The sequence below is a fragment of the Prosopis cineraria genome, unplaced genomic scaffold (genome assembly GCF_029017545.1).
Source record: "Prosopis cineraria cultivar Desert tree isolate PC_DT_omini unplaced genomic scaffold, ASM2901754v1 PC13, whole genome shotgun sequence".
In the NCBI taxonomy this organism is placed as follows: Eukaryota; Viridiplantae; Streptophyta; class Magnoliopsida; order Fabales; family Fabaceae; genus Prosopis; species Prosopis cineraria.
This window is the reverse complement of record NW_026555344.1, coordinates 15,807,074-15,832,808: the sequence shown is the minus strand read 5'-3', so window position 1 is coordinate 15,832,808 and position 25,735 is coordinate 15,807,074. Positions and strand designations below refer to the sequence as shown.

General features: G+C 27.5%; 1 protein-coding gene and 1 non-coding gene across 2 annotated transcripts in view; one reads left to right on the top strand and one right to left on the bottom strand.

The window, feature by feature from the left end:
- The window catches only part of LOC129291060 (fluoride export protein 1-like), a 57,492-nt gene that overhangs the window by 20,548 nt on the left and 11,209 nt on the right, over positions 1-25,735 (top strand). The gene's annotated exons all lie outside the window — the stretch shown is intronic.
- On the bottom strand, positions 623-726 carry LOC129291894 (U6 spliceosomal RNA). Its single transcript, XR_008588791.1, has one exon. It is a non-coding gene; the product is annotated as a U6 spliceosomal RNA (small nuclear RNA).

The window sequence follows — 25,735 nt, the reverse complement described above, 5'->3', positions numbered from 1 at the left end:
ATTTAAAAGATAATTTCTCTCTTATATATAATTTTTTTCCTATATTCATAAAAAATATAAATTTTTATTTAGCTTTGTATTTTATTCTACTATTTATTATCATTGTTGCATATCAACACTCACATTTTTCATTGCAACTCTCATATTTATTATTTATTTTTTACTTTTAATTTTACTTTTATTTTTTAACCAAGGGTCTCATGACTATGTTTTTAATTATGAGCCCCACATTCTTATAATTCTCTCAAAACTTTTTCACTTGCACAAAAATAAAAAATAAAATAAATTTATTAAAAAATAATATTAGACTTTACTATATATATAGATTAGGGAAAATCTGAAACAAGGTTCTTTGAAGACAAATAATTACTCTCTCTATTTAAAAATATAAGACATTTTTGAGGAGTTGGATGTTAAAAAAGTAAGACATTTTTAGTCTTTTAATGTATAATCATTGCCTTTTTCCAAAAGTGTCCTTATTGATGGTGACTTTATATTTATTATAGGGTAATCAATATAGATAAAAATAAAAAGATAGGGTTAGTTTGAAAGTATGTAAAAATTTTATTAAAAATGAGATTCGATTAAAAATACTTTATATTTTTTAAGAGAGGAAGTACACTGTAAGACTAAATGATTCTCGATTTGTGCGTGTCATCTTTGCACAAAGGTCATGTTAATCTTTTCTGTATCATTTCAATTTTATCGGATGTCCCCGAAAGGGATTAAGATTAAATGATTTTGATATTAGTTTATAGGACTAAAGTACCTACTTTTATTATGGAAAGATAAAAATATCCTTTATATGTGTATTACTGACTGAAGGAAACTTACGGAGAGGCGGGCGAATCAAACCAGAAGCAAGAAGAGAATGACAGCCGAAGCTTATGAGCCTCTCGTTCAATCCCAACGTACTTCGACTTTGGAATCCTCCCCATCCCTAACTCGTACGATGTTTATTTACGCATCCCAACTTTTTCATTCAAAAGTGGCTGCAAAATAAGTGGAAGCGAGACTTTCAAGAGGGCCCTTGTTTTTTAAAGGCTTTATTATTTATAAATACCATTCATCTTCTGAGAGAATTTCAATTAAAAGTTATGGATGGGACTTAATTATTAATAAATTTTAAAAAAATTTAAAATTTTAATTCAATTCAAAAAAATTAAAATCAAAATAATTTTAATGATAAAAAAATCAAACCCTTCATTTATTATATAAAATCATTAGTTGTTAATTTTTTTAATTTACTTATTAATTTATCAATATGAGTTGTAAATTGTATCCATTTTGTCAGACAAGCAATAATATCAGTTGTAAATTATAATATTTGTCAATAATTTATAATTGATGTTAGTAAATTAATAAGTAAAGCTAGCAATTTAACTACTGCTATTGCTATTTGTGATTAAATAACTAATGTCAAATCTTGTATAATTATTGACATATGAATTCATATAATTTACAACTCATATTAATAAATTAATAAGTAAAATAAAAAAATTAATGACTAATAATTTTGCATAATAAGTGAAGGATAATTTAAATTTTTTACTGTTAAAATTATTTTCACTCTAATTCCTTTGGACTGAGCTAAAGTTTCAAATTTTTTTAAGACCCATCAGTGATTAAGTCCCATCCACCATGATCCTTAATTAAAATTCTCCCTTATCTTTACCCCTTCCTACTACTATTAGGGTGCGCCGGGCGTTACGGTCTAGAGCCAAAATTCTCATTCTCACTGTCAATAAAAAGCCGAATATGAGAATTAGCTTAAGCTGTCAAATTTAATGGCTGATCTCTTGGAAGAAAACAACAGACAAAACAAACAAATTGTAACGGGGAAGAATGTAAAACGAGTGAGGGCGAAGCATTCCTTGGTGGGAAGGGAATGAGACGGTACCACTGCGGGTGAGTGGTAGCCACAGGTTCCTCATCCCTTGACGAAATGCACTTGCAAATTTTTACACTAAACTTATCATCCTACTCATTGCAGCTTGATACCTTTATTAGGGCTGCGGGTTGAGGCCCGTGATCGGTAGCCCATGAATAGCGGTGTCCTTAGGAGTTAGGGCTGTCTATTTCCGTCCATTGGTTTAGCCTATTAATTTTAAAAAAATAAATCATTTAATTTTTATAACCTTGACTCAATTATAACTCAATTTTTTAATTTTAATTTATTATAACTCAATCTCTAAAGTTTTGACTCGATTATAAATCAATCCTTAAACTTTACCTTTTACCTCTTGCAATTTAGTCCATGAAGTTTCAATCTCTTAAATATTGATCTCTATATTTTAAAAAATAAAATTATAAATATTAAAAATATTTTAAACTTTTAATAATTTAAGATATTAGTAATAAATTTTAAAATATTTTGAATCTTTATAATTTTATTTTTTACACTATAGGGATCAATTTTTAAGAAGTTGAAACTTCAGATACTTAATTATGAGAAGCAAAGTTTAGAAACTAATAAATAACTATGTCAAAACTTTAAAGATTGAGTTAGAACGACTTAAAATTCAAAAATTGAGTTACAATTAAGTCAAAACTATAAGGATGAAATGATTAATTTTTTCATTAATTTTTATTTGATGGCCTCCCATTGGATGCAAGTTGGTCCTCTATATTCATACTGAATATTTACTTAAACCTTGGATCAATTATTATATATGTTCGGCAGTACTTAGAATTCTTGTTAAGCTAGCCACCTCTAATATGCCTTTCTTTAATATTCTTATAATATTCCAAATTTTTAATTTTATTTTTTTAAATTATTAATTTTTATATAAAATAAGAGATATTTCAATAAACCTCACCCTTAAAAAAAAGGTACAATCTCAGCTTGCCTTTAAATCTAAAGTTAGTTGACTATTAAAAACTTTATTTGATTGACAGATGTACACGTGATATGTTAAGGTGGATAGTTGATTAATAAAAAAAAAAAAAACCTATGCATCCTCATCCAGTCTACTTTATCTTCATGACTTCATCAGCTTTTGCTTCTTATTCATCATTGACCAATTTTGTATATTTAAAATTGATCAAGGTAATTATAATTTTTAATAATTAAATTTAATATATTTTAAAAATAAAGAAAATAAAATAAAAATAACTTAAAATTGATTCTACTTTTTTAAAAACAAAAAATGAGAACAACTAAATGAAAAACATTTATTCAAACAAATTTTAAAATTTTTCTATTTGTAAAAACAAAAAATAATTTTAAAAAATGAAAAACAAACAAACCCTTACATTCAAAGCAACTAGCAATATACTTGTCTGATGCACAGGATATTCTTAATTTTTATATAAATTACTATTAAATAAAAATTTAAATATTATGCAATGTATGTATGTATGTATGTATGTATGTGTGTGTGTGTATATATATATATATAAAATTAGTAAATAGAGAATTTAGTACAAATATTGTATAATTGGAATATTAAAACTTATCAACTATCAATAATAGGCATTGGTGTTAATAAAATGAGCTATATTGTCATTTAAGCATGAGGTCTTAATATATGAATATATAAAATGTTTTTGTGAGAGCTACTCCTAATTAGCTTGATAGTGCTTAAATCTAACTTAATCAAATAGTCATATAAAACAAAAACTTGTCAATTGTCATTTACCATTTTTGGCCAAAAAAAATTATCATTTACCATCATCTAATTTTATTTACAATATAACATATAAACACATTAAAATGTATCTCTCATGGTTACTTTTTTTTCTTTTTAAAGTGTAGCACCTGCTTGATATAAGTAGTAGTTTGAATAGTACAAAACGGTATTATGACAATTATATCCCATATCTAATCATAAAAAAAGATAAGAACTGAATTTTTATCTCATCCCTCCCATTTGGAATCGAGACAAGGTATGAAAAAAAAATTATAGTCAAATTTGAAGATACAATGGAAACACTCTAGACATTATAGATTTGTTTTACAATGTATATATTTTTATTAACTCATCCCACAAATCAACAGGCCTTTTTATCAACTAAATTGACCATGCTCCATATCTTTCATTATTCACGCCATATATATATATATTTTTCAATTTAATATCATGTGGGGTACTAAAATTTATACATTGTTATTAATCAAGAGCAAGCTCCCTCTTTTAAAGCTAGCAATATGGGTTGAGCCCATCAACGAATCAAAAAGTGGCAAGTTTGGGTTAGGTAAATAGAGTCTTAGTTAGGAGTAAGTCTTTTTCAGCCTTACATAGTTAACTTGCCAACTTACAGATTAGCTCATTTTTCTTTCTTTAGTTTTTGTTTAAAGTTTCAGTCTACTCATACAAGTCTTCTCTTCTTTGGTCCCAAAATTCCTAAAATCAAATTCCTTATCCCTCTTTCCTCTTCTAGATATGTTTTTTTTATAAATAACCAGTATTTTTTTTAAATACAATTCATTGTTTTTTAAGTTATAAGAACAATGAGAGAATCATTTTTATTTGAAACTTTGATTAAAATCCACATCTTCTTTTATTTTTTTAATATGATATCATTTTTCAAGTCATTATCATAATAAGTTTCCTCAACATTGTCTCCGCTATCAATAATGGTTAACTTTATTTTAAAATCCCACATTGTTCAAGTTAAAAATAAACAACCTAATTTTATGGAATATAATTAATTTAAAAAGTATTTTTTTGATTTAGAAAATATTTCATTAATATTTGGATAATCAATTTACAAAAAAAAAAGATTCCATTCATTTTAAAAAAATTGAATTAAAAATGAAAGTAAAGAAATAAAAAAAAGGCTGGCAGGTGAGTTGGCTGTTGGAAATTGTGCCCTAGGGCAATCATTGTACTGCGTACATTGTTATTTAATGAATTTTTTTTTTGTTATCATAACAATTGCATGTTCAATATGATAACTATATCCCTGAACAAATTACAGTGATTGTCCTAAATGTCCTTAGTCGGTCATCTTTGAGAAATCATAGATGAAACAAGACTAGTATAACTTTGATTAATTATAGAGATACAAATTAAAGTTATAGGCACTTGAAAGAGTATAAGGTGCTAAACTGACCTGCTATGAGAAAGCTGCATAGTACAAGTCATAAGTTTATATCATATGTAACTATATCACTAAGCCCTTTGACATGAGATCATCATGGATTCCTACATGATGACCACTGAACTTTGACCTAGTCAAAAGTCACCTTTGATCGAGGGATCATAAAGACTATGATTGAGTTTAGTGATATTCATGTAGAGGAATATGAGTGGTCAAGATGAAATTTGTCTCTCACATTAAGTGAAAGATATTACTGGGCCCCTCAATGAGTAAGACTGAGAAAATATATGGCCATAATATAATGGAAAAGGTTTTTCCATTGCTACTGTCAGTTTACTCAAGATCGAGAAAATAATGGTCAGATAAAGGAGAATGACAATTCCATGTCTCATGCTTGCCCGAAATATCGTGTGACAAAATGGATGTGATATGATTGCATAATAGGTTATATTAGATTATTGACCCTATGTAAATTGGATAGTTACAATGTCTTGCTAGAGGCCACTTGTGACTTATGGGCTGATAGCATAATTAGCCTACTGTCAATTTTATATGGGCCTACAGGGTCACACACAAGAACAGCCCAACTCAAGCTATAATGTTCAAGTTAATGAATCTAAAATATGTTTAGATTCAATGAATGTAATATAGGGTGAATGAAGTATATATATATTTGAATATTTATTTGATAAATATATAATATATATTTATATGAAATATGAAATATAAAATATAATTATATATATTTGAAATATATATATATATATATATATGATATATGTACATGATATTAAAATTAAATATAGATAATATATATATATTTTTTCAATATATATATGTAATATATATTAACGATGATAGTTGGCTATGTATTGCTACAGGGTTTGACCAACCCTGATCCAGATCATAGCAGAACATGAAAGGTTCTTAGTCCTCTTTCATATTGAGATTAACAAGCCGACAGTCTTAAAAGCCTAGCTATAGATTTCACAGAACCACTTCCTTCAGACCAGAACAATACAGCCTTCCTTCATTTCCTACTGGAGGCGTAGCCATAACAACACATAACCAGTAATCCCCCTTCTAGGATCATTGTGAAAATCCAAATCTCTTGTTAAGTATTAGATAATAATCCCTCTTAACCCCTAAAAGAAGATTACTCAGCTATACATTTTAATCTTTAATACTTGCAAAGGAGGAAATAAATGAACAGAATACTTTTATTGATAGTAAGAAGGCAAGGTTACAAGGAGGTAGAGAACTTGAGTGCTTAAGAAAGCTCTAAGGTTCTCAGCTGTGTGTTGCCTCAGAGATTATGTGGCTTTATATAGAGTTGACATTCCAACCCTGATTACATAACCTTAGTTAATTTTAACTCTAATAATTACAAGAAGAGAAAACTACTTTTGACACAAATGAAAAGGCTAAACTTAAACTTCTTAGGCTTTTTGACAAAATGAAAAGTTAAAGTAATTATTACAAGAGACAATATAGGTTTAGGATTCTTTTTAGCTCTTAGTCTTTTTGACTTTCTCTTCTTCCATCTTCTTCAGTCTTCTTTTACTTGTCGACAGGCTAATAGAGAATATTCATGTTGATAGAAGGGTTTTCGGAGCCTTTGTCAGCTTCTCTTTTTTTATCACAATATTTACATTATGGATAGCATATTCTGACAATACATGACATATTTTCTTCTTTGTCCCTTCATCATTATCCATTGAATTATTTCTTAATCTTTGGTACCAATTATTGAAGCTTCTTAAATTTCTGCTATTTTTTTTCTATTGAGAAAATACATGTCGTTGGGCCAGTGAAGTATGTCCACTATTCTTCGTCTGCTATAATTGTCCTATTGAGCTCCTGAAAAATTATATGTACTTTTGAGCTTTGATAATGGAGATCTTATATCTGAGATCTTCATCATTAATTATTTTTTCTTTTTCTTCTTGATCATACTCAAATGGTCTTCTTATTGTCCCAAATTTAATCAGATTAATTGAAGGATAGAATTTGTCAGGAGTTATTTTAGCTATTGTTGAGTAACACCAAATGAAGACTCGGTATTGAGTTACTATTCTAAAATAATGTTTAGCAGCTTCCTTAATGACTCTAGAAGTTTTGATATTTTTGACATCTCATTAGAAGGATATATTGAGTAGATAAAGCCATAACTATACAAGGTTTTTACAAGATCAGGGTTAGTGTTTGGATAAACAATGACTTTTTGAAGGAATAATGAGAAACATATTTAATATTACTGGTATTAGGAAGGGCAAAATGGTTGGTCTTATTAATGAGAAGTTTGAAATAATTATACTGGTCTAAAGTCTTAAAAGATGGTGAAGTTATTGGGCTGGACTTCTTCTCCTAGAAGAGATAGAAGTGGGTGCACTATTTTGAAGTGTTCTTGTCACTATTTAGGCTTTAGACTTTTGGGCTTCTTTTACTATTTTAGTAAAAGGAATTATTGGACCAGTTTTTTCTGGTTCTATACTGGATGAGGCTGGAATAATGAATCAGGAGTTTGAATAGATGACTCAATTACTTGTTTTACTTGTCTTTAACGGAATTGGGATAATGGACCCTTAGATTTCTCTAAGTCCTCCATATTACTTGTCAAAATATTCACCTCATTTCTGAGATGAGCTACTGATTTAGATAATGTTTGCATATTTACATTTAGTTGTCAACAAGAAAGGTCATATTCATCTCCAGAATATTTACCTTCATGATTACTTGGTCTAGTGGGGTCATTATTGGTCCTGTAGGTGAACCACCATCACCACTACTTGTCATCATATTTGTCTCTCTTCTATTTGACTCCATCTAGACAAATAATCAGCCACAAGATATTTTTTCCTTTAATATATTCAATTTCATAATTATAATAAGACATATCTGATTACCATTTGATTAACATCTTATTACATAACTGAGTTATTTTTATTCCTTTATTTAACCAATGTTTTACTTGAGTATTATCAGTTCTTATAATGAATCTAATATTCACAATAAATAATTCAAACTTTTGTAAAGCTTTTACTATTGCTAAAAATTCTTTCCAATTTGAATGATATCTAGTTTAAGAATCATTAAATTTTTCACTTGCATATCTAGTTATTACTTCTTCTCCTTTTTCATTAATGTGATATAAAGCTGCTCCCCAATAATTTTTACTAGCATCTGTGTATATTATCCATATTACATCATTATTTATTGGAATAGTTAATTTAGGTAGATTTTGACATAAAATTTTTATCTGATTCACTATTTTTTCTTTTTCTTTATCTCATATCCATATTGTCTTTTCTCTAGCTAATTTACTTATTTTTGCTATTAATTTTGATAAGTTTGGAATATAGTTTCTGGCCTGATTTACTGATCCTAAAAATGATTGAAATTCTTTTTTTTTTTTAAATTTCCTCAAATTTCAGTATTTTCTTACTAATATGTTCTTGTAATTCTATTCTATTATTAGTTATGCATTATCTTAAAAATCCTATTCTTTCTTTTTTTAATTCATCTTTTTTAGGTGATATATTTAATCCTTTTTTTCTATAAGATTTATAAATTATTATAATGTTTTTCATGTTCTTCTTTATCTTTTGAGAATATCAAAATATCATCTATATATATGACAGCAAAATCTATTATTGGCAATAATAATTTTGTTACATATTCTTGAAATATACCAGGACTATTATGAAATCCTGTAGGTAATACATTCCATTCATACAAACCTTCTGATGTACTAAAAGCAGTATATTTTTTACTTTCTTCTTCTAATTTTATTTGAAAAATCTTGATTTGTAATCAAACTTACTGAATATATTTTTTTCTCTTATCAAATCAAATAATAAATCTATTTTTGGGATTGGATATCTATTTCTTATTTTTAATTTATTTAATTTTTTATAATTTATTACTAATCTTGACTTTTCTCTTTTTTCTTCACCATGTTTTACTACAATCATAGCAGGTGATGAATATTCAGATCTACTTTCTCTTATTAAATCATATTGTTCCATTTCATTAATGTGCATAATAATTTTTTTTTATCATTTTCTATCCAAGGGTATAGTTTACAGTTTATTTCTTTACTATAATCTCTTAATTATATTTTTGCTAAAGGTTTAGATTTTTCTCAATGAACTAAAAGATTATTACTATAATTTTCTAATAATCTTTGTTCAATTGTCTTAATTTCTTTTGCAGTATTTAACATTTTTATTGAATTTATAACTTCATTATTATACAAAAGTTTTTTTATTTGGTGGAAACTGTACTTCATATTCTTCTGTTTTCTTTTAAAATTTTTCATCTCTTCTACTATAAGGTTTAGTTACTCTTACTCTCCATACTTGGTGTTTACAAGGTGTTGTTAATATTATTGCCTTTTCAAACATATGTAAAGAATAATATTGTTCAATAAAATCTATTCCTAATATTACATCACATGAGTTATCATTATATTAGTTTAATTTTCTTATTTTTAATTCATATTCTCCTATTTGTACCATAATTTTTCTTTCTTCTAATTCAATACAATTAATTTCTTGTCCTACCCCTTGCATTCTTAATACTTTATTTTTCTTTTTCATAATTCATCTAGTAATACATTTGCTTTTGCTACTGAAATATTTGCTCCTGTATCGATTAAAGTATGATATTTTCTAGATCTATATTTTTGATAATTAAATTTTATCAATATGTAATATAATTTTGTCACATTAATTTTATCTTTTGGATTACTATTATTTGATGATTAATATTTATCATAATTCTTTCTTGTTGTATTCTCCATGGTTTTACTTGTTCTAAGAAATCTATTCCTAAGATTATTTTACATTGATTATTATTATCATCATCATCTATTACTCATAATTTTATAGTTAACACATCTCTTTCATTTATTCTTATTGAATATATTGTTCTATTTCCTTCATTTGTTGCTTCAAGGTTATTATTTGTTAATCCTAATTGTATTGTACTTTTTTGCTCTCTTGGTTCTACTAAAGTCATTACATCTATCCAATTAGCATCTTGTTTTACTTATATAGCTATATAATTATTGTTTTCTATTGGTGTTTTAGGTCTTATTGGTTCTAAGTTTGAAGTTATTGGTGTCTCAGTTGTAGATTTTAGTAATAATCTTTCTTGTCTAGATAATCCTCTACTTGTACTAGGTCTTGGTTCAAAACTAAAACTTTTTCTAATATTAGGTTGATTTATATTTATATTTAATGTTGGTGTACTTATTCTTAATGTTCTTTGTCCTATATTATCATTAACTATCAATTTTCTTGAATTATTTTTATTTTCATAATATCCTATTATATTATCTAATTCTAATCTTAATTGTTCAGGTATTATTATTCTAGTTAGGTCTAATTCTATTTCTTGTAATATAGGTATAAAATGTTTATCAATTGTTAATTTTTCTTTATTTCTTTTATAAATCTTATACTCATTTGTAAATATTAATCCTATCATAGCATTTATAATTATTGTTCTTGATCCTGATAATAATTTTATTCCTCCTAATTTATGATATATTAGTATGGTTTTATTCATATTTTCCTCTGCTCTTGAAATACAAAAGTTAGTATTTATTGTAAATTTTAGTTTTTGATATATTAAGCTTCCAATTAATATTCCTAAAATATTATCTCTAACACTACTTATTATTCTTCCATCAGTTATTAATAATTCTATTGGTGAATTTTTTCCTTCTTGAAAATAAGCTTTTACTAATAATTATACTCCAGCAATATATATTTTTGTTACTTCATCTTTAAATGATAATTTATTAATTTCAGCATCTATTAAAGATTTACTTATCAAAGGTATTCTTAATATTTCTTCTGTTAATGTTGATTCTATAGGATGTTTCTTTTCTAATACTACACATGCATATTTTTTTGTTTCTTAGACTTCACAAGTTTTCCAACTTTCTTCATAAAACTTTCATTTTTTAATTCTTTAAGTTTTAAATTTAATTTTGAATCTCTTATCTTTTCATATTGTTTTTGATTAAAAGTCATTCTTTTTGAACTATTCCTTCTTCTGCACTTACAACTTCTTCATATTCATCATAATCATTTTGATTACTACTCTTAGGTTTATCTTCTAACCTATTTATCATATATATATATATATATATATAACTCATTTCTTCTTCTTCAGATTCACTATTTTCAGAGTCAATTTTACTAATTATTTTTAATTTATAATTTTTTGTTTCTGAATTATTTTATTCATTTTCTATTTTAGATAATTCTTCATCATATTTTATAGGTTCTAAATTTTCTTTATATGCTTCTTCTATTATTTTCATAATTTTCTTATCTTTTTTACTTTGACAGTTAGGTGATATGTGTCTTAATTCTCCACAATTATAACATTTACATTTTTTAAGTCTTTTATTATAATTTATGTTTTTTCTTTTTCTTCTTTTAAAGAATTTTCTTGGTTTATATTTTATGTTTTTTAATATTTTTCTTGAGGATATTTTTTGAATTTTAATTTTAATTTTCTTTTCTTCTTTTTCTTTTCATATTTTTCTAGTTTACATCCCCATTTATGTCCTTTCATTATCTCTCCACATGTTAATATTGTTTTGTTAGTTTTATAATATTTCATATTTCTCCATACAGTTCTACATTTATCAGCTATATATTTTTTTTAAAATAATTCTCTTCTTCCCATAGTGTCTATTTTATTTCAAACATTTATTGGACCTTGTCTTGTATCATCTATCTCCTTCTGAAGTTACTTTATAAGTATCATAATAATCTTCTAATATCATATCTGATATTAATTTTGATAGTTTTTTATAAAATAAGTCTAAATAGAATCTTTCTTCTTTTAAATCTTCTAATCCAGCTTCATAATAATATTTTTTGTATTTACATATAAAAGCATTTAAATATTCTGGTTCTAATGAACATAATTCTATTTCATGTAATATTTTTATTACTTTTTTTTGTTTACTCATTTCATTTATATCCATACTTATTCCTCCAAATTCATTTAATAATATTTTTATATATTTATCTATTAACATAGTATAATATTCTCTTTTACTATAATAACTTTTATCTAGTCTTCTAAATTTTTCTCTATATTCTTGAGATTTTTTATTCCACCAATTTTTTACATTTCCTAAAAAATGTTGCTTCTATTAACATATTTGCAGTATTTACATCTACATTTTTTCCTATTAATGCTATTAATGTTGCTTTTTTCATTCTTCTATTACTTAAATATTGTTTAAATTATAATCTAAATTTAACCATATTCTTGAATTTGATATTTGTTTACTTTCATATTGTGCTAAAGGTGTGGGTATAAATTCATTATTTTTCAGTATATTGAATGTAGCCTGAAAAGGTATATTATTACATTCTTGTTTATTTAAATTTATAAAATCTATTTCATAATATTGTTCTCTTTCATTTGGTTCCATCATTCTTTCATCTCTATTTTCTTCAGATATTTTACTTGATTCTATATTTTTGTTATTATAGGATGGATTATCTAAATTAGGTGTTACAAAATTTTGAGGTATTCTATATGGTTGTTGATCTTGAATTACTATTTGTGAATTTTGTATATTTACAAATCCTTCTTCAAAATTATTATTTATCATATGTTTATATTCTTGTTTTATTTTTTATAATTCTTCTCTTTCTTCTCTTTCTTCATTTTGTAACAATTTTGAAATTCTATTTCTAATTCTTCAGATTGACTTTCTAATTCATTTTCTATGTCATTTATTGTTTGTACCATATTAATTTTTGCATTATTTTAAGGTTTTGATTTATTTTTCTTTCTAGGTTTATAATTATAATTTCCTAGCATTATTTCTACAGATCTATTTCTATTCTCCCATTCTTCTTCATCTATTTCATTTTCTCCTCCTAATTCTCTTTCTATTTCTTCTTCTAGTTTTTTTTATTTCTTTATCTTTTTTCTTTGCATAATTTATTCCATTTTCTCTATCAAATATTTATAATTCTATTTTTTCTATCTGTGCATGTATAAACCATAAATTATTATTCATTATCTCTTATCCTTTCTTTATTCTTTCTGTTTCTATTCTTGTTTGTCTTATGTTTTTATGCATATCTTGTTTTCTTTTTTTTTCTTCATTTATAATTTCTTCATCTTCAACTATTCTCATCACACACACACACACACACACACACATATATATTTGAATATTTATTTGATAAATATTGATTTTTATATATATATATATATATATTTATATGAAATATAAAATTTAAAATATAATTATATATATTCATATATATATATATATATAATATAATATGTATATGTGATATATTATATTATATTATATTATGTTAGTTTTAAATTTAATTTTATATGATAGATTAAATTTAATAACTAATATGATATGAGAGAATATTATGTCTGTTTTATAATTTGAATTTATAAGATAAATTTAAATTAGATATGATATTATAGGTTAAATTTATGAGATAAATTTAATTAAATTTTCGTAGGCTTTTAAGTGGAAGACGAAAACCCTTTTCTATATACTATATATAGATAGGGACGTCTTTTATGAAAAGAGAGAGAGTTAGAAAAGTTTTGACGGCAAAACACTCCGAGAGCCACGAAACACCCTATAAAAAGGAAAATTAATGTTCAAAGAATAATGAATGCTAAGAGCGTTAGCATGTTGTTTGAGTTAGAGAATTGTTCGTGTGGATACCGATAGAGGGAGCAGATCTACATTATCAACTCCTGAGATCCAAACTCTTATAGAGAACGTGTGCTAATTGCAAAGAATTAAAAGGTAACTCTTCTATCTACCTTAACTTAAACGAGTTCATTCAGCCATATCAAGATAGGGACTTTAGAATTTTAATCTTCCACTGTGCCTCCCTATCCAACAGTGGTACCAGAGCCAGGTCAAATTTTCATTTAAGTTGGGTTTTGGTTGATTACGTTCTTAAATCTTCATGTGATGAATTTCTTTAGATGAACGTTGCTTTGAGATTTTTGAAATTTATATGTGATATTTTTAAAATTTATATATGTTTTTCATGTGATATTTTCAAAACATATATATCTATAAACTCATTTTATATAAATTCAAATTTATATGAATTTAAATAAATTAATATGATTAATATTTAGCTATATGATATGCATTCTCAATGTCATAATTGTTCATTCACGTTCTCATATAGTTTAGGCTGGATTATCAATATGATTGATGAATCTAAAGGGTCTAAGGCAGCAACTCATTCAAAGAAAATAAGCTTTTCGAAAGCTCTAGGGGCGCTGCGTAATATAAATTATTTATTTATCGTGTTTTCTTTGCCTTGAAGTTGTTTGGGTATGGTGACATATATGGCTCTAGTTTTACAAGGGTTGTAAATTTTAAATACGACCTGCGTGTCATGCCTCTCTCTATAAACTCTGAATGTGCATTTTCTTCTCATGTCAATCCCCTCATATGGATAAATGAGGTTTCTTGATGTAATTTATCTTCTTAGAGAGGTCCTCTCATTGGCTTGGGATGGACATAGGTTAGGTAAGTCATATTATATCATGTTTATTATGCTTTTGATTAGATCATAATATGCATGATTTTGTATGAGATACAATTACTTTCACTTTACACATTTATTAAATTAATAAATCTAACCCTTTGATCAAAATCTTAAGTTGTAATGCTATCAATTAATGAATACTTTTCAAAATCTAGATCACTCAAATACAGGATCCACCAAAGTGGATACATTTGGGTTATCTTGGTGAGACAAGCATGAGTAATGGTGCTACTCACAAAGATTCATTATTGTCTGACTTAATTAAGATTATCAAAATAGTTTTAGATCTCAAGGCATTAGATGAGATTGAACATGTCGGATCATATAATGATTGAATCCTATAAAGATCTAAGAGTTACATGTGATGTAATTGGTAAACGAGTTACCTACCTAAATAACTTAATTTTAAGTATCCTATTAAAGCGGACTTAAATTTAAGTGAAATATGGGTCTTAGTACACTAATCTAATTTGAGGGTTGTTAGTTTTAGTGGGAGATATATCAAATTAACTTTGTGTATTTTATTGTAGAATCATGTCAACTAGTAACACGGTTACACTATTGTTGCGATCAGTCGTTGAGAAGGACAAACTCAATGAGATAAACTTTCTTGATTGGTTCAGGAACTTGAGAATTGTTCTCAAGCAGGAAAGAAAGGTTTATGTTTTAGATAAACCTATTCCTGAGGATCCTGTAGCCAACGCTCTAAGAGCTCAAAGGGATGCTTACACAAAGCACACCAATGACTTGGTGGATGTATGATGCCTAATGCTAGCTACTATGGTTCTAGAATTTCAAAGAGATTTGGAACACATGGAGGCTTATGAGATGATTGTACATATTAAGAAAATGTTCCAGCAACAGGCAAGGCAAGAGAGGTATGAGACCATAAAGGCCTTACATTCTTGCAAGATGGCTGAGGGTGTATCAGTTAGCACTCATGTTTTAAAGATGAAGAGTTATATTGATCACCTTGAGAGGCTCAGATTTCCCTTAAGCCATAAGTTGGCTACAGATTTGATCTTGAACTCACTCCCAGAAAGTTATGACCAGTTTGTTATGAATTATAACATGAATGACATGGAAAAATCTATTTCTGAACTACATGGGATGCTTAAAACTGCTAAGCAAAACATTAAGAAAAATCCTAGCACTATTTTTGATGGTTTAAAAAGGAAAGGATATGAAAAAGAAAAGCAAAGGCAAGGGCAAGGGAAAGGGTAGGCTCAGATGGTAAGACCAAAGAGTCGACAAGTCCAAAACCAAGCCTCCAGCCAAGAAGGTAAAGCCTCCAAAGGAAGGAGTTTGCTTCTTTTGCAATGAACTAGGTCATTAGAAGAGGAACTATAAGCTCTACCTGGAAGATCTGAAAAAAAAGAAGGATAGTGGGGTTACTCCTTCAGGTATTTATGTTATAGACATTCACCTTTCTACTTCTTCTACATGGGTATTAGATACTGCATGTGGTTCTCACATTTGTACAAATATGCAGGGTCTCAGACATAGTAGAAAGTTAATGAAAGGCAAAGTGGACCTACGAGTTAGAAACAGAGCAAGAGTTGCTGCTTTAGCCGTAGGCACTTATGAATTACTTTCGCCCAGTGGGCTTTTGTTAGTTTTGAACAATTGCTATTATGCTCTTGCTTTAAGTAGTAACATTATTTCTCTTTCTTATTTGGATAAGGAAGGTTTTACTTCCATTACTGAAAATGGTAAATGTTCTATTTATTGAAATGATATTTTTTATGCTAATGGTGATTTGCATTTTGGTCATTATCTTTTAAATCTGGAACATTCTAGTAATGAAGACATCTATAACGTAACTACTAAAAGGATCGAATCTAATGATTTGAATCCAACCTACCTATGACATTGTCGTCTTAGCCATATAAATGAGAAATGCATTTCTAAGCTCCATCAAGATGGACTTCTCAAGTCCATATTGAGAATCTTATGACACTTGTGAATCTTGTTATTAGGAAAGATGATGAAAGCACCTTTTACTAGGCATGGTGAGAGGGCTAATGACTTTTTGGAACTCGTACATATAGATGTATGTGGACTAATGAGCACAGCTGTTAGAGGGGGTTATCTATATTTCATTACCTTTATTGATGACTACAATAGATATGGATATATCTACCTAATGAAACACAAATCTAAATCTTTTAAAATTTTTAAATTATTCCAAAAAGTACAAAACCAACTTAGCAAGACTGTTAAAACTCTTTAATCTAATTGAGGAGGTAAATATTTGTGCCAATAATTCATTGATCATCACAGGAGTTGTGGGATAGTCTCACAATTAACTCCTCCAGCAACACCATAATGGAATGATGTTTTTGAATGAAGAAATCGAACACTATTAGATATGGTTTGATCTATGATGAGACAAGTAGATCTTCTTCTATCATTTTGGGGCCATGTACTAGAAACAACTGCATTCACACTGAACAGTGTTCCATCTAAGGCAATTGAGAAGACACCATATGAGATATGGATTGGGAAAAAACCTAGTTTGTCTTTTCTCAAGATTTGGGGAAGTGAGGTTTATGTTAAAAAACAAGCCTCAAACAAGTTAGCATCTAAATCTACAAAGTACCTTTTTGTGGGGTATCCTAAAGAAACAAACAGATATTATGTCTATAATCCCACCGATAACAAAGTATTTGTAATTTGAAATGGTATCTTTCTAGAAAGAAAATTTGTCTCTAAAAGAACTATTGAGAGCAAGATACATCTTGAAGAAATTCAAGAACCACAAAATAGCATAGAGTCACAGATGAAAAACTAAGGATACTCACAAGAAGTAAATGAGCCTATTCAAATAACACAAGGCCCATGAAGGTTTGATAGGACACGGCATCATCCTCAGAGATATGGATTTCTGATTACTGAATGTTGTGATGTGTTGCTCATTGAACACAATGAACCAACCACCTACTAAGAAGCCATAGTAGGATTAAATTCTAAGAAATGGCTAAATGTCATGAACTCTGAAATACAATCCATGTACGATAATAAGGTATGGACCTTAATCGATCCACCTGAAGGAATAAAAACTATCAGGTGTAAGTAGGCTTTTAAGGAGAAATTAACATGAATGGCAAAGTAAATGTCTTCAAGGTACGATTGGTTGTAAAAGGATTCACCCAAACTTATGGTATAGACTATGATGAAACCTTTTCACCAGTTGTAATGGTCAAATCAATCAGAATCCTCCTTGCCATTGCAACACATTATGACTATGAAATATGGCAGATGGATGTTAAAATAGCATTTCTTAATGGACGTCTACTTGAGGAAGTGTACATGACACAACTTAAAGGTTTTATACGTCTAGAGGACTCTGGAAAGGTGTGCAAGCTTCTAAGATCCATTTATAGATTGAAGTAAGCATCTCAGAACTAGAATCAATATTTTGATGAAGTAATCAAAGCGTTTGGATTCATTCAAAACATTGATAAACGTTGTATTTATAAAAGGGTTAATGGCAGCACAGTTATATTTTTAGTGCTATATGTAGATGATATCCTACTCATTGGGAATGACATTCCTACCTTGCAGAATGTCAAGTCTTAGTTAGAAAAATCTTTCTCTATGAAGGACTTAGGTAAAGCCACTTACATCCTTGGGATTAAGATCTATAGAGATAGATCCAAAAAGCTGATAGGCCTAAGTCATAACACATACATAGACAAGATACTGTATAGGTTCAATATGCAGGATTCAAAGAGGGGTTTCATCCCCATGTTTCATGGCATTCATCTTAACAAAGGCCAGTTTCCTAGTACATAAAATCAACGAGATTGCATGAGTAAGGTTCCATATGCCTCGGCAATTAGATCTATCATGTATGCCATATTGTGCGCTCAACCAGATGTTTCATTTGCCTTAAGTATGACCAGCAAATATCAAGTAGATCCAGGAGAGGATCATTAGACTGCTGTCAAGAATATCCTAAAGTACTTAAGAAGGACTAAGGATTGATTCTTGGTATATGGCGGATTGGATGACGAGCCAGTTGTAATAGGTTACACAAATGCAAGCTTCCAAACTGACCAGGATGACCTTAAATCACAATTAGGATATGTGTTCACCTTAAATGGTGGGGCAATGAGCTGGAAAAGCTCAAAGCAGAGCACAATAGTTGATTTTACAATAGAAGTTGAGTATATAGCAGCATCAGATGTAGCTAAAGAAGCCATTTAGATCAGGAAGTTTATTGCTAAACTAGAAGTGGTGCCTAGCATCTCAAATCCAATAAACTTGTTCTGTGACAATAGCAGTGCAATTACACAGAGTAAGGAGCCAAGGTCATACCAAAAGACCAAGCATATACTCAGGTGTTTCCACCTTATCAGAGAGATTAATGATAGAGGTGATATAAAAATATGCAAAGTAGCAGGAGAAGATAATGTTGCTGATCCTCTTACAAAGCCTCTTACATAGATGAAGCATGAGCATCATGTCAGGACAATGGGAATTAGACAAATTAATGATTATACCTAGTGCAAGTAGGAGGATGTTGGAAATTATGCCCTAGGGCAATCATTGTACTATATACATTGTTGTTTAATGAATTTCTCTTTTGTTATCATAACAATTGCATGTTCAATATGATAACTGTATCCCTGAACAAACTACAGTAATTGTCCTAAATGTCTCTGGTCAGTCATCTTTAAGGGATCATAGATGAAACAAGACTAGTATAACTTTGATTAATTATAGAGATATAAATTAAAGTCATAGGCATTTGAAAGAGTACAAGGTGCTGGACCAACTCCCTATGAGAAAGCTGCATGGTACAAGTTATAAGCTTATCTCATATGTAACTATATCACTAAGTCCTTTGACATGAGATCATCATGGATTTCTACATGATGACCACTGAACTTTGACCTAGTCAAAAATTACCTCTGATCAGGTGATCATAAAGGCTATGATTGAGTTTAGTAATATTCATGTAAAGGAATATGAGTGGTCAAGATGGAATTTGTCTCTCACATTAAGTGAAAGATATTACTAGGCCTCTCGATGAGTAAGACTGAGAAAATATATGGCTATACTACAATAGAAAATGTTTTTCCATTGCTACTGTCAGTCTACTCAGAGATTGAGAAAGTAACGGTCAGGTAAAGGAGAATGATAATTCCATGTCTTATGCTTGACCGAAATATCTTGTGATAAAAGGGATGTGATATGGCTGCATGATAGGTTATATTGGATGATTGACCCTCATGTAAATTGGATAGTTGCAATGTCTTGCTAAAAGTCAATTGTAACTTGTAGGCTGATAGCGTAATTAGCCTATTGCTAATTTCATATAGGCCTATAAGGTCGCATACAAGAACAGCCTAACTCGAGTTATAATGTCCAAGTTTAATAAATCTAGAATATGTCTAGATTCAATGAATGTAATATAGGGTGAAAGAATTATATATATACATATATATATATATATATTTGAATATTTATTTGATAAATATTTATATATATATATTTATATGAAATATAAAATTTAAAATATAATTATATACATATATTTGAAATATATATATATATATATATGCATATATACATATTCGTGTAAATATATAATATAATATGTATATGTGATATATTATATTATATTATATTATATTATATTATATTATGTTAGTTTTAAATTTAATTTTATATGATAGATTAAATTTAATAATTAACATGATATGAGAGAACATCATGTCAGTTTTATAGTTTAAATTTATAAGATAAATTTAAATTAGATATGATATTATGAATTAAATTTATGAGATAAATTTAATTAAATTTTTGTAGACTTTTAAGTGAAAGACGAAAATCCTTCTCTATATACTATTTATAGATAAGGATGTCCTTTATGAAAGGAAAGAGAGTTAAAAAAGTTCTGACGGCAAAAACACTCTAAGAGTCACGAAACATCTTATAGAAAGGAAAATTAATGTTCAAAGAAGAACGGACGTTGAGAGTGCTAGCAAGCTGTTCGAGTTAGAGAGCTGTTCGTGTGGATACCGGTAGAGGGAGTAAATCTACGTTATTAGCTCCTGAGATCTAAACTCTTGAAGAGAATGTACGCTAACTTTAAAGAATTAAAAGGTAAGTTTTCTATCCACCTTGACTTAAACGAGTTTGTTCGGTCTATATCAGGATATAGACTTTAGAATTTTAATCTTTCGCCGCACCTCCTTATCTAACATGGGCAACCTGCCAACCCACGTTTAGTGGTATGGTGTGAAAAAATTTTAGCCTATGACTTGTCACAAGTCAACCTACAACTCATGAGTTGGTTCATTTTTTTAACTCTATCCTCTTTCAGTGTTAGGATGTCTTGTCCTATTCTAAATTTTACACAAATTAATATTAAATAAATATCAATATATTATATAATATTCCAATATATATGTAATTATTAAATAGTAATTTTTGCACGAAGAAATCATGACAATTTAGATTTTGATGATAACATTCTTAACAATATTTTTGATGCAAAATCAAAATTAAAGGCCAAGGTTAATTATAGTATATACTTTATATAAGTAGTTGAGTGAATAGTAGGCATGATCATGAGATGGATCGAGACAACCTTATCTTGTGTCCTATTATAAAAAATTTAAATTTTCGTCACATTTTCCATTACATCCCGTCTTGCAAGTGATCTCATCTTGTTTGGAATCGGGATAGGATTGGATGAGACCAAGAAATCCCATAAAAAAAATATCATTTTCACTTTTGAAGATACAATGAAAACACTCAAGGTATGGTTAATTTGTTTTGTAGTGCATATGGTTTTTGTTAACTCATTTCCTAGATCAACAAACTTTTTTATCAAATAAAGTTGGAGTTTATACATCACTATTAATTAATAAAAGATTTCTTCTTTCCTATTTTTTTAATAGCCTACTACTAATAAAAATTTAATTTTTATTTCTATTTTTCTTAGAAGGTTGTATTCTCATCTTAATACTCTAAATGGTAGTAAAAAATGACATAAACATTTCAAAGAGGTAGACATACATGTTTAAAAATATCAATATATTCTATATCTCCATTTTTATACTCAATTGAAGTAAAATTTTATATATATATATATATATATAATAACAAAATAAAATTAATAAAATTAAAATTGATATATTTTTAAAATAACAAAAAATCAAATATATATTTAAAATTAATTGTGAATATCTAATTAAATTGGGTGATGATGGAAGACCCATGATGCTTGCGGCAGTTACTAAGACTAAGTCATTATTGAACTTGAATTTTAAATACTGAAACAAAATTTTTTGTAAAAATTAATTAGATATTACCTCTATTTTAGATTATAAGATACTTTTTGAGGAAATTTGATGTCCTAAAATATAAGACATTTTGACAAAAATAAGGTTTCATTAATAATGTTTTTCTAATATTACCCTTCTCATATATTCTTTCTCTTTAATATTCTTCAACAAATGGAGTATTAAATGAAAAATATTTTTAAAAGTTTGTATTTTTGTTTTCAAAAAGTATGGTTGTTAAGTATATTTAATGAATTTTATTGGTATGTGTAATTTTATTTTAAAGTGTCTTATAATTTGAGATCGGGGGTACAATCATGAAAGTGTCATATAGGTTTTTCATTATCAAATATTTTTAAGTAATTAATAAAACTCACAAAACGCATATAATTTCACACACACACTTGAAGCTATTTAAAAAATGCATCAAGATATATTAAAATTATAAACAAAAAAATATGCATTAAATAAATGATATTAGTGTTGTTTCTAGCTAAAGAAACATCCATTGTCTAAAAAAGGAGCAATGAAACTATGCACAATTTTTAAAAAAAGCACTAGCATAGAATAATGCTCTAAATAAAGTATATGCATTAAATAGATGAGAGCCGATATAGAGATTGATTTGAACTTAAATAAAATATTACAATCAAAATTGGTTAGATTAAAATCAACCTCACAAGCTATAAATGATGTTACTGTATAATGTGAGTAATTTATAATTATGATATAGTAAAGTGAATGCATAACAATATACATGCTTGGGATCCTCAAACTCTATATGAACCCTCTTTTATTTGCTACTTACTATCCTTATCCAACTTCTTAATTTCACTCGAGCCATATATTTTTCTAATGACATTTAAAAATAAAACATTGTGTACTCACACACAATACCTATAGGATCTAAGCAATTGAAAGCAAAATAGCTGAAAATACAAAAGAGGAGAACCTATTAAGTATTTATCGTTGGTCTTACAACCACCCATGTCAGTGAACATAACAAAGTGTAGAGAAATCCATAGATATATAGAATAATCATAATCATGAGTGCTAACACTAATAGAGAAATACTCATTATTGTATCAAAGTTAATGTAAATTTGCAAAAATGCATTTTTGTAAGCTTTTTTTTATTTAAGATACATTAATTTAAAAATTTTTCTAATTGATTTGGTAGTTTTTTAAGAATAAATTTATGCATTCAAAATATAGTTGATATTGGTACAACAATATTGATTCTCTAATTCAATGTTAATTGATTTGGGTATTGCAAATATTTTTTTGTATTTTGTATTTTTTGAATTTATTTCCATCTAATTTAACCTCTGATTTTGTGTTTTTTTATAACATAAGTAGTTATTTTTTTTACATGCTTTTTTTACATGTTTTTTTTTGTATAATGCAATTTTGTGTTTTTAATTAATATGAGTCATTAAAAAGTAAGTATTTTTATATGCTTCTTCCCCCAAAGTTATGTGCATATTTTGCGTGCGTGAATTATTACTTATTTTTTTAAAAGCTACCAAATAAATCAAGTTTTTTTAAATGGACAACTTAATACTTGAATAGATATAATTGCATATAGTACAATATCAATTTTAAATCTAAGTATATTTGTATATATTGTTTATACTTATTTTGTAAAAAAAAAAAGCAGCAATTACATATTTAAAAAAGAACATTTCTCGTATATAAAAAACATATACAAAAATACATAACTCTTGCAAAAAAAAATGCACAAATAAATTAGTTATTATTGGATAATAAGATTTGATGAGGATCATCATATGGATGTTTAAAATTGATATTAATAACATCCCATCATTAGCTATTTTTTTTAATGCAAGTAGAATCAAATTTGATTTGATGAGGAGAGTTAAGACAATGGATTACACCACCAAAAAAAAAAAGCTTAATAAATGGTGCCTAGAGAATAATATCATGAAGAGATAAACTAATATTGCCAAAATTAAAGATTAATAAGCAAATTGTCCACATGTCATGAAGGTAGTAAAATAGGGAATTGAAAGTTTATTTAGTCCTATCCAATCCGATGTTCTAACCAATATCAAACTGAGAAATAACATACACCTTGCCTTCTTTCAATTGAGACAAACACTTTTAAAGGAAAGTTTTCTTCATGATAGCATGAATATGTTCACCCTAAAATGTCACATATATGCATCAAATAATTCTCAAAATATAACAGAAAAAAAACAAAATAACAATAAGTAATAGAGAAATAGAAATAAAAAAGAAATTGCATCAAATAATTTTAATATGAATTCTAATCCTCCAATGGTTTCTAAGTGAGCCATCAATTTGCAATTTCATAATTTTATTTTTTTTAAGTTCAACAAAATGTTAGCAATTGTATTGAAAATACATGTCAGAGTGGTGTACAACACCAATTTAAAAAAAGAACCTCACTAAACAATCATATTCATTATATCATATTCATTATATCCACTACGTCTAACCAATTAACTATTATTCAAGTGTAAAGAGCCACAAAAGTTAAGGCTAGGAGAACTATTACTTAATAATAGTGAGTTTAACAATCTATTGAAATGAACTAAAACATATAACTGGAGTTAGAAGATGTGAAGTAAGATGCATCATGATAATAGTAAGAAACACTGAAATTTGTATATCTTCCAGAAGGTAGAAATGATAGAAATTGAAGAAGAAGATGATTATTTGGATTTATCTATTTCGAATCCACCTTGTAACCCATCATCGTCAACATCTGAACTACCCAAATTCTAATCCTCCAATTTTGTTTACATATATAAAAAAGATGCAGCATGATAATAGTAAGAGACAACTAAAATCTGGATACCTTTCTAGAAGTTAAAGATGATAGAAATCAGATAAGAAGATGATGATTGTGATTTTTCTCTCTTAAATCTACCTTGTAACTCATCATTGTCCACATGCGAATCACTTAAATTCTAATTCTCTAATAGTTTCAGAGTGAGTTGATAGTATGGACAACATCAAATCATGGAGCCATAACTTGCAGCACATAGCATGGTCAATTCTCCATAAATAATAAATTAAATCAAAATATGAATAGAGAAATAGAAACAAAAAAGAAGTTGCAAGAAACAAATGCACATGAGCACTCGAATGAGACCACAATTGATTTAAGTCTTGAGTAGCACGACTGGGATAATGGATAATTGATTTAAATAGAGGCTAATGTGAGTAACAATTAATTAAGATGGAAATGAACTCAAAAAAGTTAAAAAAAAAAATTCAAAAGAATGTTGTCCAATATTTCAGCAATTAAATTAGAGCATCAACATTATTACACCAAGGTCAGCTATTTTTGAATATGGATATTTATTCTTAAAAAAGTTACCAAATCAATTAAATTATTCTAAGGTAATATGAAATTTATAATAGTCCATCTTTGCATGCTACTTATTATTTAAGACACATTAATTTAAAAATTTCTATGATTGATTTGGCAGTTTTTTAAGATAAATATCCGTATTTAAAATATAGTTGACATCATTACAATAATATTGATTCTCTAATTTAATGCCAATTTATTTGAGTCGTGCAAATATTTTTGTGTATTTTTTATTTTTTGAATTCATTTCCATGAAATTTAATTGTTGATTTTGTGTTTTTTTTATGATATGAGTAGTTAATTTATTTTTATATGCTTTTTTTTTTTTGCATGTTTTTGGCATAGTGTGATTTTGTGTTTTGAATACTTATACTTATTCTAAAAAAACTGTCAAATCAATCAAATTATTTATGAGTTTAATGAAAAATTCAC